Raw genomic sequence first — 17,870 nt, 5'->3', positions numbered from 1 at the left:
TTGCCCTAGGATGTTGGCGATGGGTTAAGAGAAGTGAACAGATTTGAGCATCATTAAAGAAATAGGAGTAAAAGGACTTTGTGATTGACTGAAAGAGGTGAGAAAGAACGAAAAAGGAGAGTACTAGACAGGGTGCTTTGAGCCCAAGGAACAGAGAACTCCACTAAAAGTGATGTAAACCAAAGGCAAGGCGGCTGGGGGAAGCTTTGGGGCTCCAAGGTATCATTGAGGACCATCCTCAGAAGACACCTCCTCCAGTAATTGCCCTATTTTTCTCTTTTTCCAGAACAGCCAAACTTATCGTTTTCTACTTTTCTCTCTACTTTTCTTTACTTCTCTTTCCATCTACTCTAGTCTGGCTTCTGTCATCATTCAACCTTAATGGCTGATGTCGCAAAATTCGATGTGCACATTTCAGCTGTTGAAAGAACAGCTTTAGCTCAAGTACTCCTGAGAGAGACTCATATCCAAAAACTCACTGACATGTCTATTTGGATATTCCATGGTTGCCCCAAACTCAGTATGCCCCAAACAGAACTCATCGTTCTCCATTTTGGGGAACTACCAATAATTACTCAGACGAGAAACACCAGGCAATGTCTTTTTATTTTTAAAACAGCTTTATTGAGGTATAATAGACATACTTCAATAAACTGAAAATATCTACCTGCTTTTCTATCACTAGAGTTTGCAATTTTTAGAATTTTATATAAATAGAATCTTAGAGCATGTACTCTTCTTTTACTCAGTGTAATTATTTTGAGATTCATTCATTATCCATTCATTCATTAAATACTTAACTAAGCACCCACTCTATGTCAGGTGCTGTTCAAGGCACTGGACATGCAGTAGTAAACAAATCAGACATGGTCCCTGGCCTCAAGAAGCTTCTAGCCTACTACAATGTGCTCCCTTATCCTCTATGGAGAATCCATGCCTGCCTCCCTCCTTTAGCTTACCCAACATTGTTCTCTCTTCCAATTTGATTTGTTGTTAAACAATATTACATCATAAAAGGAATTTTTAAAGAAAAACATTTCGTCTAAAATAGCTAGGTCTACGGGAATTCCCTGGCAGTTCAGTGGTTAGGACTCCGTGCTTTCATCACTGCCGTGGGCCCGGGTTCAGTCCCTGGTTGGGGAACTAAGATCCTGCCAGCCGCATGGGGTGGCCCCCCCCAAATTTTTTTAAATAGCTAGATCTTCTCATAATTATTTTGATTTTTCCATATGCTTTTCTAGTGTATGTTCATATATAAAAATTGGAAGCAACCTGAATGTCCATCAGTATGGAATCATTAAATTCATACAACCATTAAAAATGATGAAGTAGATCTGTAAATGTGTGCATAGCATAAATATATACTCAAAATTTGCTTAAGTCTTCTCAAACTTTAGCATGCATCAGAACAACCTGCAGGACTCTGCATAGTAATGGAGTGGGAGAAAATCTGAGTTCTGATGGAAAGTAGGAGAGAGGAAAAAAGAGGTAGGGAAAAAACAGCTAGAGAGAAATGGCCAAAGGGACTTTGGAAATGACTAAAATATTCAATTTTAAGTTAAGTTTTTAATTTTTTAAGTTAAAATTTAATTTTCAGTTTTGCTCTCCTGTGCTGCATTTGTCTCTAAACATTTTGATATTTGCTTTGGTCAACAGTATTTTGGGAAGCAGAGGGATCAGATGTGTCCAGTATGGGGTGATGTGGTGCGGGAAAGGTACAGCACTTGCAGGAGGTGGGAACCAGGGCAAGGCTCGAGAATTCAGCCAAAGCAGGACTTCAGAATCAGAAGTAACTAGGAGAAATGGAAGTCCAAGAGTCCCTGGGGAGAAGGAGGGATGAAACGGTGCTCAGAGTCATTTTTAATTAAATATTATGAAACGGTGTGCCCATAATGCTGGAGGACTTCGTGATACCATCAGCTGGGGAGTGATATTGAGCATAGACAACAAGGCCAGGTGTGACACTTTTGTTTCAAATAATGGGGGCAGGGTCATGACTGTAGCAGAGGGTTGAGACAGAATATAATTAAGAGAATATGCTTACTCTTAGAATAGACTCCCCCCCCAAAAAAAAAACTGTGGTAAGTTTAAGTTGTAAAATAGATTAAGTAGAAAATAACTCCCTCAATACCAGCAAGGATTTCCTACTCAGTAAATGTCTAATTCCATACAGTAAGGAACGTTAACCTTAGGTTGCAATCTGTACCTTAATGCCACATGGCATCAGTGGCTAAACAGAACAGCAGTAATGTAAGAAGTACCTATGGTAACAGTGTTCTTTCTTTGTGATAATAAATTAACACAGGCTCCAAAGTCAACAACCATTTAACATTTTGAAAAGTATTGCTTCGTGATGTATAAAATTTACTTTTCCACCAGCAATACAATGACTTAGCCTTGTGTGGAAGAAAGAGTGTAAGGAGTACCCCGCCAGTGCCTCCTGCAGGGCTAGGTACTTGCACATGTGCTCCCATGGCCCCCCGTGCTTAATCCAGTTACAGCATTTATTACATATATATATATATTTTTTTTTTTTTTTAATAAGGACCTTTTTTTAAAAATTTATTTAATTTATTTATTTATTTATGGCTGTGTTGGGTCTTCGTTTCTGTGCCAGGGCTTTCTCTAGTTGTGGCAAGTGGGGGCCACTCTTAATTGTGGTGCACGGGCCTCACACCATCGCGGTCTCTCTTGTTGCGGAGCACAGGCTCCAGACGCGCAGGCTCAGTAGTTGTGGCTCACAGGCCTAGTTGCTCTGTGGCATGTGGGATCTTCCCAGACCAGGGCTCGAACCCGTGTCCCCTGCATTGGCAGGCAGATTCTCAACCACTGTGCCACCAGGGAAGCCCCATTTATTATATTTTAATGCCTGATTGTTTGTCTATTCTCTCCAGTGGACCATGAGTAGCTTAGTCACAGCTCAGGGACTGTGTCTCTCATTAGGCCCTAGCACGTTATACATGCTCCTTAAAGGAATTGTTTTTGTAATAAGTGCATCAAGGGTTACATGTGTCTTATAGCAGCCAAAGAAAACAACACTAGGTCACAAAGTCCTTCTCTATAAAATGATGGAATAAAACTGCACCCTTGACAAAATCTCCACATGTTGACGACATCATTTTTCTCAGATACTTGATATGTTGAAGTGATTTAGAACTTCCTGGAGTTTTCCCCCAAATCCACCCACTGTTGATTCAAGCATTTGATTAAAGCATTTCTTTAACAGAGGACAGAATCTGAAATCCTAGAGATCAGAATCTCCATTAAGCATTGGAAAATTCCAAGCATATCAGAGATGATGGGATGATGAGATGGTGATTCTTTGGGGATCTGCAGTTTCCTCTTCAATAATAAGTCACCGTAAGTGAAAGGAGCCAGCACAAAAGGTCACATATTATGTGATCCCATTTATTTAAAATATCCAGAATAGATAAATCTGTAGAGACAGAAACAGTTTAGCGGTTGCCAGGGGCTGTGGCGAAAGGCGAATAACTGCTTATGGGTATGGGCCTACTTTGGGGGTGATAAAATGGTTTGTAACTAGATAGAAGTGATTCTTGCACAGAATTGTGACTGCATTAAATGCCACTGAATTGCACACTTTAAAATAGTTAATTTTATATTATGTGAATTTCACTTCATTAAAAAAAATACGAGTCACTGATAACCTTGAGCTAGGTCAAGATTTATATCAAATTTCATTCTCTGAAGTCACAAAGAACATGGTGTTATCTAGCTGCAGAAACTTAATGAGGGTCTACTTAAGTATCTTATTTATACTGGGTCTATAGTTCCAAAAAATCTCTTTGCCAATGGTCTTTAAAAATGATGATTCTAATAACAATAGCAGCTAACATTTATTGTGTGCTTTCTATGTTCTAGGTACTCTTCTAACCTCTCTGAGGACGTTACCGCATCTAATTCTCACAGTGACCCTATGAGATGTGTACTGTGATTATCCCAATTTTACACTTACCTAAATTTGGCCACCAGAGCAGTAAGTGGCAAAGCTGGACTCAAAACTCTGACCTGTCCCATTCAAAGCCTATGCCTGTTGTTAATGTCTCTGGTTACGCAATTGATACAGCCCACAGTGGTACATGCAACTGATCTAAAGAGACCTTGTGGGATAATCAAGCTCTCTATATGTTTTTCTAATAGCAAAAATATACCTGTCTAGTTTTCAAGTGAATGAATGCAAAAATGGGGTCTAGTTGGTGAGCAACTCCCTTGAAAGTAGAGATGATGAACAGACTTGACCCAATTAAAGGGGACAACGCCAGAATGGGCCTTGTAAGTTCCCAGTCTCTTGGGAAATACCTTGAGAATTCTGCTGATGTCTATTTCAATCAGACTTTCTAATGGCACAGATGCTCTGCACCCAGGTCCCTGTGCTCCTTCCCAGAAGTCTTCATCTCTAGAAAGGACAGGTGATACACTCTCCACACACACGTCCTCGGCAAGATCAGCTGTGTGAACACTGTAATGTTGAAGAAGTCCTGGCTTATTCAGTAATTCTGGCAAAAAAACACCTCATGAGAAAACATTGTGGGCAAAGTCTTTATAGATTCTTAAAATGTTGTGGTTGAGAAAAATCTTCCATTTTTGGATGCGTGGCTATTTATTAATTCTGTTAAATACTCTGATGTACCCTGAGGCATATATCCCCAACCTTCTAAATATGATGCAATCCTTGGACTTCAGTGTTCTGTAAATAATCTAGATCAACTGATGTCAGGTGATGTGACCCTATGGCATAAGTTCTGGGCTTCCATCCAGCAGCATTTGAATAGTATGTGCTTTCAAGGTGGCCTTTCCACGTCCAGAATCCAAGCTCCACAACTTTAAATCTGTGACTCACCGCATCCTCTAAAAGTAGTTAATATGCCTGAAAATGATCTGCAGATATTATGGAACATGCATTTCTTGTGTTCAGCTACTTCTGTTGGCCAGAGTTTCTGCTTTATTTAAGGATAGTATTTAAAGGAACACAGTGTCTCACTAGTTGAGGCCCTTTGGAAATGTCAAATATTAATTGCTCAAGGGGCACTATTGGAGGATTTGATGGTGAACATCATAAGCCTTAACATCTCAGTTAATACTCCCCTACATGTAGCATTGAGACAGAGAACAAGGGTTTGCAAGATGGAGTGCAGTGCACTTGTAGGAGGTGAATTCCATTTTTGAAATTCAAATCTCTAACTATGGACTAACAGTGGTGGTAAGAAAAGTGTCTTAGTCAACATCACAGTAGATATCACCCCTCAATGTGCTCCAGGCTTGCTACACAACTACCTACTTGGCATCTCTACTTGGATGTCTTAGGCAATCTCAAACTTAATATGTGCAAAACTGAACACTTCGTTTACTATCTTCCTCCCAGACTTTTCCAATCTTAGTAAATGGCTCCATTATTCACCCATGGTTCAGGCTGCAAAGCTAGAGGTGAGCTTGAATCTTCCCTTTCCCTCACAACCCACATCCAAATCCTTCAGATCCTCTTATTTCTATCTACAAAATATATCTCACACCCAAGAGCCCTCATCCTCTTACACTGGCTACTGTAATAACCTTCCAACGTGCTCCCCTGCTTCCACCCCTGCTCACCAATGTCCATTATTTAACCAGAGGCCAGAGTGATCTTTCTAAACAAGTCAGATCTTCTCACTATCCTACTCAAATTCTTCCAGTGATTTCTCATCACATTTACAATCCAGTCAAAGCTATTTATTATAGCCCAGCAGGCTCTGCAAACCTCTGTGACAGTGCTTCTTTCCTCCGGGGTCCATTCTAATCTAACTGGTTTTCTTGCCCTTCTTCAAGCTCACCAAGCTCATTTCCATCTCAGGGCCATTGCACTTGCTGTTCTTTCTGTGTAGAATATTCTTCCCCAGATGTTTCCATGGCTCATTCCCTTAGTCCTTTCAGGGCTTTGCTTAAATCTCACTTTTTCAGTGAGGCCTTCCCTGACCATGCTATCTAAAATAGCCCTTCTACATTTTCTATTCCTTTACCAAACTTTAATTTTATTTATAGTGTGTATCACTTCTGACATATTTAAATATATGTTGAATGCATGAATGAATGGTGTAGCACTCTTACCAAGAGTGCTAGGGAGTGAATTTTACCACCTAACATTGTCCAACTTTCTACAATATATAACGGCTAGGAATGTTTTCCTCTGAATATAGTGTGTACATTTCTCTCAGAACACACTTTCCTCTGGCAGTAAAAAGAATACCTTAATCCTTTCAAAACTATACCTTAATGCTTTTGAAACTGAGTCCAAACTAACCATACTAACATAAAATTTCAAGAACATAAAGGCACAAAAACACCAACCTTGATATCAGAAGGAATAAGAATTAATAGCACTGAGTCACAGATTCCCACTGCATGCAAACATCTTTCCCCTGCAGCAGTGGAATTGCAAGATGTTACACGAGACATACTTCAAAGGATGCCACAGGGTCACGAGTCAGGAGTAGGCAAAGAGTCAGGACTGAGTTACACCTTTGAAAGTGCTACAATGCTATCAGCTGCTAACCCACAGGCCCTGACTTCAGTGAGCCTAGGGATACTGGATGCTTTGGACTTACGTGTCTCACTCAGTTCATTTCTGGGTCTAGCAACGTAGTAATGAGTCACACTCCAGAGCCAGGTCTGGCAGCTGTTTTCGGGCTGCGTGCTTCCGAGTAGAGCATTTACAGGGTGAGAAAATAGGCAGAGAAGAAAGAACTAAAGGATGGAGAGCAGGGAAAGGGAGGGGCAGAATGGGAAGGAAGAGTAGGAGAGAAAGAGAGACTTGGTGAGCCGGGGTGGAGACGGGGGAAGGGTGGGTGGGTGTGGGATTCCATCAGACTCCCCTCTACCCCCTGCTCCTCCCACTGCCACCCCATTCAGGCTTGAGTTCTGAGGAAGCATCTCACTATAAGGAAAGTGTGGTCTCCTTAGATTCCTTTGCTTGCTGCATTCAAATTTAAGTTCTGCCACTTTCTAACTCTACTGGATCTCATGTAAGCTACTTTATTTACTTATTTATTTTTTAAATATCTGTGTAGTGGCTTTTATATTATTTTATTTTTTGGCCCTGCGGCATGCGGGGTCTTAGTTCCCCGAGCAGGGATCGAACCCATGCCCCCTGCAGTGGAAGCACAGAGTCCTAACCACTGGACCGCCAGGGAAGTCCCAAATGTAAGCTAATTTAGATATATGTCTCAGTTTCCCCTCCTGAAAAAAAAAAAAAAGACAATAATTCCTCCCTCAAGGATCGTCGTGACAATTAAATGAGGTGCTTTCTGGAAGGGGCTCAGCACTGTTTCTGGCACAATCAATTTAAGCTATTGTTATTATTACTACTCAGCAAGGGGTCACTATGAACAGCCTTTACAGATCTTTATTCTTGACTGCCAGGAACTGCGGTGCCTATTGTTTCTCTTTCGGAGACCTTCACCAGTTCAAAGCCTATGAAATGCAGCTGGTTAGGGTTCTGCACAGCTGGGAATCTAGAGACTCCAAGGTCTCTAGATGAAAGAGAGGTGAAAGGCTGGTGAAAGGCTGGCCTGTTACAAGTCAATGTGAAGGAACAGGGCAGCCAGCCAGAAGCAACAAGCGCAGGATTGCTACAGTTGTCTTCCTTAAGAGTTCTGCCATCTCAGGTTGTGGAAGGACTGGAGAAGGAAGCTGGGGTTTTATAAGCAGGTGAGACAACAAAAAAACATCTTGCCTGTGTAGTTTCTTGTTGACTCTGGTGTTGAGTCTCTGGGGATGAAATCACCACAGGGAAGTATTTCCTGTATCTCCAACACAATTTTAGAATTTTATATTGTTACCTTTTTTCCTCTCAGCCTTTATCGAATACCACCTTCTACCCACAGGCCAAGCTAATACAGGGCCTAGATGGTCTGGCAAGGGAGTATTGATTTGATATTATTGCCAACATGGAGATTCCAGCTTTGTTTAAAGGAATAGAAATGATATTGGAGATCTTGTGGAGAAACCCTGTTGTGTTCTAGGGTCAGTGACAGGTGTCTGGACCTCGGGTCATGCCTCAGGCTGAGTGAAGCATACTGTGGGATCAGTCATGGGCCTCATCTCTCAGATTACTCCAGTCTGTTTCTGGTTCCTCCCAAGCTCCCAGATCTCATTTATACAGGCCCCAGGGGAGGGGGGTGTGTGGCACAGTTATTTCTTCCTACCTCATTTCTAGAGAGTGGGCCAACACTCCATTGTACAATAGTCCTGAGAGCCTCTAGGTTACGTGAATTAAAACTATGTCATATAGATGTCTATGCATGTAGATGCACGGAGACTAGAGAAAAAATCCTTCTTCTGTTAAAAAGGTGAGGTGCTGAGTGAGCTTTTTCTTTTTCATTTTGCTCTTATTGCTATGCTATTATTTATGTAAAAACATTTAAAACTCAAGAAAAGGAAAAACAAACAAATTCTCTCATCCATAACATGTATTTCTTTTGATGGTATGTGGAGTGGGACTTTTTTCAGAGGCTTTATCTCTACCAGCTTTAGTTATTTAACTAGCACTTCTTATTTTCCCTTCCAAGATTGGTGATACATGTCTTACACAGTCAAGTTGGTGGAAGCCTTATGAAAACTTGGTAACATACCAAGGTGAACAAGAGTTATGTATTCACAGGTTGAGCTTCATAAATTCCTGTCTCCAAAAATCAAGCCCTGCTGATAAGGTGAGCTCCTGCTCATTCAGAAAGGACATTCCAGAAAGAACCTAGGTTTGGGGAGTGGAGGATATGAGTCACTGACTTGAAAAACCTACATAGCTTGTTAACAAAGGTTTTTAAAGTCAGGGGAAAAAACTCCACATTGAGTTGAAGGAGATTTTTCAATTTCAGATTACACACCACTTCCAAATGAAGGGGAAATGTCAGAGATTTATTGTTTTCACTATCATAAGAGAACATCCTCTAAAAAGATTGAGATTTGGAATAGTTCATAAAAATAATCTGAAGGACATCATAATAAACCTGGGAGGTTATTTCCTGTTTTTAGCTGGCTTGGCTTGAAGACCTCACCACCATAAAAATGAATGTCATGTCTAATTTTTATTTGGCTCTCCGAGTCCCTTTATGCAATAAATACATTCCTTTTCAACTCGCTCTTACCTAAACTATTCATAAGGCAGTTTATAGATGCTGATCTTTCGTGTGGTTGATCTTACCATCCACAAATTATTTTTGGAGGCTATCATCTTCTGTTTCTATTTTACTCACGTGCAACCTGTATTTTTGCAAGAGCTAGGCGGGGTGGAGTGGGGGGCTGCCATTGAAACCTACCATTTAATTACCTCTCTTCCTTCTTTTGGTGAATGTCTGAGTCAGCTACAAAAGTAAGTTCATTCATTCATTCAACAAACATTGCTGAGTAACACTGTTTTCAAGGAGTGTACACTCAGAAAGGAAATAATTACATAAAAAAATTATACACAGTACACAGACAATTTAAGGCAGGATGTGGCACAACCAGCTAGAGGAATTTTGAGGAGGATCTTTTTCATCCAGGAAATGGAGGAAATGATTGTCAAGATGGGAAGGGCATACAGAGTAGGAAGAACCACATGAGCAAAGTCAGGGAGGTAGGAAAGCACAGAATACATTTGGAGTGGGCAATGAGCCATTATTGAAGTTTTTAGGCTGGGTAAGGTGCATGCTCAGAGGATGCATTTGGAACAGCAACAGTAAATATATACTGAGGGCTTCTACGTTTTTAAGCACTGGGACTACCCAGCAGTGGACAAACCAAACAAAATCCCTGACCTCATGAAGCTTATATTCTAGTAGAAAATGATAATCAATAAACAAACAAAACAAATAAAATATGTAACATTTTAGGTAGTGATAAGTACTATGGAAAAAGCTAGAAGGGGAAAGGGATTGTGTGCACGCCTGATATGGTAAAGAGGGTGATCAGGGAAGGCCTCAGTCAAAGGTTTTAGCCTTCCAGCTAAGGCCTGAAGTGAGAGCTTGATCCCTGTGGGATAACTGCGACAAGAGTGGCAGCAGCCAAAACAAAGGCTCCCAGGTGGGAATACGTTTGGAATGTTAGGGGAACTGCAAGGGGCCCGTGTGCCTGGGGCTGGGTGAGTGAGGGTGAAGAGGAGGAAATGAGGCCAGAGGTGGGGCCTGATCATGGGGCCTCAGTCACCACTTTAAGGACTTTGACTTTGAGATGGGAAGGTCCATTGGAGGGTTTAAAGAGTCGAGTGTCATGATCTGACTTAAGATCTTATAGACACTCTGGGTGACTGGAAGATTATTTGCTCGAGAGTCTAACTTCATTGGTTTAAGGAAGGGCCTGAGCATCTTGGTTTTAAAAGTGTCCCAGATTGAGAACCACTCCTCTAGAGCTTGCAATATGTTCTCTCATTCATTCTCTTGAGTCTCTCAACGACTCTGTGCAATGTGTACATGAGGAAACTGAGGCTCAGATAGGCTTACGTGACTTTCAAGGACACATGGCCTGGAAGGGATATAGCTAAAATTTAAACCCAAGTTGTTGACTCTTAGTCTAGCAGCGATCTTTCCATCACACACTGATATTGTCAATGGGACCTTTTATTCCTATCAGTTTGCCACTAATATTTAGGAATTTCGGTGGATTTATCTTATACGCTAAAAACATGCAGGTATTACCTCTAGTAATTTTTGGTTAATACTATCTTTATGCAGCTATGATTCCATGGTCTGTCACCTTAACTACCCTCTTGCCATTAGATCATGTTACTCTCCTGCAAAAAAGTGAGATATACACTCAACTTCAGCTATGTTCTAGCCTTGTTATTTGGCCAAAATGTCAAATTCCCATTGGTGCAGCCACTATGGAAAACAGTATAAGGGTTCCTCAAAAAATTAAAAATAGAACTACCATACGATCCAGCAATCCCACTTCTGGGTATTTATTCAAAGGAAACAAAATCACTATCATGAAAAGATAGCTATACCCCCGTTTGTTGCAGCATTATTTACAATAGACAAGATGTGGAAACAACCTAAGTGTTAATTGACAGATGAATGAATAAAGATGTGATATACATATATAGGAATATTATTCATTAAAAAAAGGTAATTCTGCCATTTGTGACAACACGGGTGGACCTTGAGGGCATTATGCTAAGTGAAATAAGTCAGTCAGATAAAGACAAATACAGTATGATCTCACTTATAAGTGGAATCTGAAAAAACGCCAAACTCATAGATACAGAGAACAGATCGGTGGTTGCCAGAGAAGGGAAGAGGAGGGTAGACAAAATGGGTGAAGGTGGTCAAAAGGTACAAACTTCCAGTTATATGATAAGTCCTTGGGATGTAATATACAGCATGTGACTATAGTCAACAATGCTGTGCTGTATATTTGAAAGTTGGTAAGAAAATAGATTTTTAAAGTTCTCATCACAAGAAAAAAAATTATAACTCTGTGGTGATGGATGTTAACTAGACTTATCATGGTAATCATTTTGTACGATATATCAATAAATATATCAATCATTATGTTGTACACTTTTTTTTTTTGGCTGCATTGGGTCTTCATTGCGGTGCGTGGCCTTCTCATTGAGGCGGCTTTTCCTCTTGCGGCATGCAGGCCCTAGAGCGTGCAGGCTTCAGTAGTTGCAGCACTGGGGCTCAGTAGTTGTGGCTTTCGGGCTCTAGAGCGCAGGCTCAGTAGTTGTGGTGCACGGGTTTAGTTGCTCTGTGCCATGTGGGGTCTTCCCGGACCAGGGATCGAACCCGTGTCCCCTGCATTGGCAGGCAGATTCTTAACCACTGCACCACCAGGGAAGTCCCTGTATACCTTAAACTAATACTATGTTATAATAACATTCATCTCTACATGAAATTATCTTCTTTTTTTTAAAAAAAAAATATGCTTATTGTCTGTCGCCCGGACTAAATGGTAAATTCCATGAGAGCAGGAACTTTGTCTTGTTCACTGTTGTATCCTTACTACCTAGACTAGTGCCTGGCACAGAACAGGTGCTCAAAAAATATTTGTTAAATAAATGAACATGTAAAATAACATTCATGCTGTTTGTTTTGACTGGGTCCCCAAAGGACAGTAGATAGATGCCAAATATCTGTACATCTAAAGTCAGATATTGGTCCACCATGTAAGATATGCCAAGAAATGGTGGCTCAGTATTATTCATCACTCATCTCCAGCCCATAGAGGGGGGGTGAGTGGGGGGACTGATGACTCATGAAGAGTACTGCTTTGAAGATACTTGAAACCTACCCACACCTCCCACAGGGAAAAAAAGAGATGCTTCCCCTTACCTCAAGCTATGTGAGAGGAGCTTTCAGGGAAACACTCGGAGAACTTGATATATGTTGTCTGGAGTCTGGGGGAATACAGGGAACTGGGATCTGATACTTTCCTGAGAAAACCAAAGGCGATTAGAGACAGAGAGAGCATGCTGCAAACCAGCTGCACGTTCACCAACTGTGGATACGTGTGAGTCTTTCCCAGGAGAAAGTGTACTTATGTCAGCAACTTACTTTGTTATGCACCAAAAATAAGATGGATTCATGGGATGCTAGAGGGGGTGGATGGATGGATGGACGGATGTGTGATAAATCAAGTGTAGCAAAATGTTCCCAGGGTTGGTGACAGAAGCTATTTTAAAAGGGAGTCCAGCAAGAAGGCTGCTTGGCTGAGCACCCAGGGGATCCAGCGGAGGGTTTGAAACCTCAGAAACCCAAGGGCTGAAAGCTAGGATCATTAGTGACTGTCCGGAACTGACCATTCATGGCATACATCTGAGACATCTGAGAAGCTCTGTTACCTTCCCCTTCACAACCCAAACCTGGAGGAATCTAAAAGCTTGACCAGCGAGTAGTTAAGGAGGAGGAGGTGGAGATGTAAAGATAGAAAACAAAATAAAAGTAGTCTGTGCCACTACCCCCACTGCAGGTTTCCAGCCTGAAGCAGGACTGAGCTTGGGGAAATGAAAAGCTTTAACCAGGAATGAAGTTTGTTTGACCTTCATGAGATTTCATCCAGGGCAGAAAAAGAAGCAGCCCTCAGAGAATTTGAAAAGACAGTGAAGTAAAAAATAAAAGAATTTTGTGCTCACACATTACTGAATCCTGCTCATGTAATAAAACGCACAAGCCTAACAAAACCCAACCCTGGATGAAAGAATACTGATTTAATTAATATCATATCACATGTTCAGTTATTCAACAAATATTTATTGAGCACCTGCTATGTGCCAGGCATTGATTTAGGTAGTGAGGATACAACAGTGAATAAGACAATCATTTGATATAAGTAGAGAAGATTTATTTGTTTATTTAATTTCTTTTAAAAAATTGAAGTACAGTTGATTTATAATATTGTATTAGTTTCAGGTATACAACATAGTAATTCAATACTTTATAGATTATATTCCATTTAAAGCTATTATGAAATTATGGCTACATTTCCCTGTGCTGTACAATATATCCTTGTTGCTTACTTATTTATTTATTTATTTTTATTTGTGTATGTATGTACGTATTTATTTACTTTTGGCTGCGTTGGGTCTTCATTGCTGCAAGCGGGCTTTCTCTAGTTGCGGCGAGCGGGGGCTACTCTTCTTTGGGGTCCATGGGCTTCTCATTGTGGTGTCTTCTCTTGTTGTGGAGCACGGGCTCTAGGCACGTGGGCTTCAGTACTTGTGGCATGTGGGCTCAGTAGTTGTGGCTCGTGGGCTCTAGAGCACAGGCTAAGTAGTTGTGGTGCACGGGCTTAGTTGCTCAGTGGCATGTGGGAACTTCCCAGACCAGGGCTCGAACCCATGTCCCCGGCATTGGCAGGTGGATTCTTAACCACTGTGCCACCAGGGAAGACCCTATTTATTTTATATGTAATAGTTTGTGTCTCTTAATCCTATACCCCTATCTTGCCCCTCCCCCCTTCCCTCTCCCCACTGGTAAACACTACTTTGTTCTGATACCCATGAGTCTGTTTCTGTTTTGTTATACATTCATTTGCTTTATTTTTTAGATTCCACATATAAGTGATAACATAAGAGTATTTGTCTTCTTCCTCTGTCTGACTTACTTCACTAGGCATAATACTCTCTAAGTCCATCCGTGTTGTTGCAAATGGCAGAATTTCATTCTTTTTAATGGCTGAGTAATATTCCATTGTATATATGTACCACATCTTCTTTATCCATTCATCTGTTGATGGGTACTTGGGTTGCTTCCAAGTCTTGGCTATTGTAAATAACGCTGCTATGAACATTGGGGTGCATGTATCTTTTTGAATTAGTGGTGTTTTTTTTGTTTTTTTGTTTTTTTTATAAGTTTGTCCTGACCACTTTAACTAGGGTCTGGCTTTTTTTTTTTTTTTAATTAATTAATCCATTTATTTATCCCTGGCTGTGCTGGGTCCTCGTTGCTGTGCGAGGGCCTTCCCCAGCTGCGGCAAGCGGGGGCCACTCCTCATCGTAGCACGTGGGCCTCTCACCATCGCGGGCTCTCTTGTTGCGGAGCATGGGCTCCAGACGCGCAGGCCCAGCAGTTGTGGCTCACGGGCCCAGCCGCTCCGCGGCATGTGGGATCCTCCCAGACTGGGGCCCGAACCCGCATCCCCTGCATTGGCAGGCAGACTCCCAACCACTGCACCACCAGGGAAGCCCCTGAATTAGTGTTTTTGTTTTTTTTGGATATATACCCAGCAGTGGCATTGTTGGATCATATGGTAGTTCTATCTTTAGTTTTTTGAGGAAACGCCATACTGTTTTCATAGTGGCTGCACCGATTTGTATTCCCACTAACAGTTTACAGGGTTCCCTTTTCTCCACATCCTCGCCAGCATGTGTTATTTGTAGGCTTTTTGATGAAAGTCATTCTGACAAGTGTGAAGTGATATCTCATTGTGGTTTTGATTTACATTTCTCTAATAATTAGTGATGTTGATCATCTTTTCATGTGCCTGCTACCCATCTGTATGTCTTCTTTGAAAAAAATGTCTATTCAGGTTCTCTGCCCATTTTAAAAATCAGGTTGTTTGTTTTTTTTATATATAGTTATATGAGCTGTTTATATATGTTGGATATTAACCCCTTATTGACTATATCATTTGCAAATATTTTCTCCCATTTAGTAGGCTGTCTTTTCATTTTGTTGATTGTTTCCTTTACTGTACAAAAGCTTGTAAGTTTAATTAGGTTGCAATTGTTTGTTTTTGCTTTTATTTCTTTTGCTTTAGGAGACAGATCAAAAAAAATATTGCTATGATTTATGTCAGAGTGTTCTGCTTATGTCCTCTTCTAGGAGTTTTATGGTTTCAGTTCTTATATTTAGGTCCATTTTGAGTTTATTTCTGTATATGGTATGAGGAAATGTTCTAATCTCATTCTTTAATATTTAGCTTTCCAGTTTCCCCAGCAAAACTTATTGAACAGATTGTCTTTTCTCCATTGTATATTCTTGCCTCCTTTGTCATAGATTAATTGACCATAACTGTGTGGGTTTATTTCTGGGCTCTCTATTCTGTTCCATTGATCTATATGTGTGTGTTTCTGCCTGTACCATGCTGTTTTGCTTACTGTAGCTTTGTACTATAGTCTGAAGTCAGGAGCATGACATCTCCAGCTTGGTTCTTTTTTTTTTTTCTCGTTTTTCCCATGCCATGTGGCTTGTGAGATCTTAGTTCACCAACCAGGGATTGAACCCAGGCCCTCGGCAGTGAAAGTACAGAGTCCTAACCATGGGACTGCCAGGGAATTCCCTCCAGCTTTGTTATTTTTTTTTAATTTAAAAAAATTTTTTTCATCTTTATTGGAGTATAATTGCCTTACAGTGTTGTGTTAGTTTCTGCTGTACAACAAAGTGAATCAGCTATATGTATACATATATCCCCATATCTGCTCCCTCTTGAGCCTCCCTCCCACCCTCCCTATCCCATCCCTCTAGGTGGTCACAAATCATCAGGCTGATCTCCCTGTGCTATGCAGCAGCTTCCCACTAGCCATCCATTTTACATTTGGTAGTTTATATATGTCAATGCTACTCTCTCACTTCGTCCCAGCTTCCCCTTCCCCCTGTGTCCTCAAGTCCATTCTCTATGTCTGCATCTTTATTCCTGCCCTGCCACTAGGTTCATCAGTACCTTTTTTCTAGATTCCACATATATGCGTTAGCATATGGTATTTGTTTTTCTCTTTCTGACTTACTTCACTCTGTATGACAGACTCTAGGTCCATCTACCTCATTACAAATAACTCACTTTTGTTCCCTTTTATGGCTGAGTAATATTCCATTGTATATATGTGCCACATCTTCTTTATCCATTCATCTGTCGATGGACATTTAGCTTGCTTCCATGTCCTCCAGCTTTGTTCTTTATCCTCAAGATTGCTTTGGCAATTCAGGGCCTTTTGTGGTTCTGCATACATTTTAGGATTATATGTTCTAGTTCTGTGAAAAAAGTCATGGGTATTTTGATAGGGATTGCATTAAATCTTTATATTGCTTTGGGTAGTATGGACAATTTAAAAATATTAATTCTTCCAATCCAAGAACATGGGATATCTTTCCACTTCTTTGTATAATTCTCAAATTCCTTCACTAATGATTTATAGTTTTCAGAGTATAGGTTTTTCATGTTCTTGGTTAAGTTTATTCCTAGGTACTTCATTCTTTCTGATGTGAATGTAAATGGGATTGTTTCCTTAACTTCTCTTCCTGATAGTTCAGTATTCGTGTATAGAAAAGCAACAGATTTCTGTATATTAATCTTGTATCCTGCACCTTTACTAAATTCATTTATTACTTCTAATAGTATTTTGGTAGGGACTTCAGGGTTTTCTATACATAATATCATGTCATCTGTAAATAGTCACAGTTTTTCTTCTTTCCTTCCAATTTGGATGCCTTTTATTTCTTTTTCTTGTCTGATGTGGCTGATGTGGCTAGGAAAGTAGAGAAGTTTTAAAAGTCATTGAGTGTAATGGCAACCTTCTGTATCTTGATAGAGATTTGGGTTACATAGGTACATGCATTTGTGAAAACTAGAGTTCAGTATTTATTTATAGTTTCTTTTCATGCAAAATTTACGCATAATAACATGCACAAGTCTAAAATGTTTGCTGAGTTTTGACAAGTGCATGATCATCACAGCTCTGCCTCCCTCCACTGTCAGCAGATAACCTGCCTGCCATTTCAGTGAGAAAACAGAAGCCATTTGACAGGAATTCCCTCAACTTATAAATGTAGCTGTATCTATCCTTTCTTCCTTTCCTTTTGTCATTGTAAACAACATATCCCTACTCCCATCTGAGGTCAATTTCTTCCCCCGGCTTTTGCATCCTATCCCTCCCAATCTTCTCAGAGGCCTTGCTCTACTGAATTATCCCTCTCCTCCAGAACTCTCATTTCAAGGAGAGAGCTTATTTAACTATTAATGCTGGATTCTCTCTATTACCTCAGAGTCCTCACACATGCCATTTCCTTTCCTTGGAACAACTTTCCTACTTCTTCCCCCTCACTTATCATAACCCCTACTCACCCTTCAGGTGTTTGCTTAGATGCTATTTACTTAGATATGACTTCCCTGACCTTCCATCCCACACTATGGTAGAACCTATTGAGCTTCCTGTTTCATGACACTCAGCTCACCTGTATTTACTTGTTCTATGTATGTCTTGCCCACAAGACAAACATGGTCTCTGCCCTCAGTGTCTTATTAACTGCTGTACTTCTAGTACTTAGCATAGCACCTGGCACATTAAATATTTGTTGCTGAATGAAAGAATTAATTAAAATTCAATCACATCATCTGTAAATGTAATGTTTTAAAATGTCTTCTTTTTTTTCATAGGTTTAAATTTTTATTCTAATAGCTATTAC

The sequence above is a fragment of the Balaenoptera borealis genome (assembly GCF_965194805.1).
Source record: "Balaenoptera borealis genome assembly, chromosome: 3".
Lineage (NCBI taxonomy): Eukaryota > Metazoa > Chordata > Mammalia > Artiodactyla > Balaenopteridae > Balaenoptera > Balaenoptera borealis.
The sequence above is the reverse complement of the archived record's forward strand: the minus strand, read 5'-3'. Positions refer to the sequence as shown.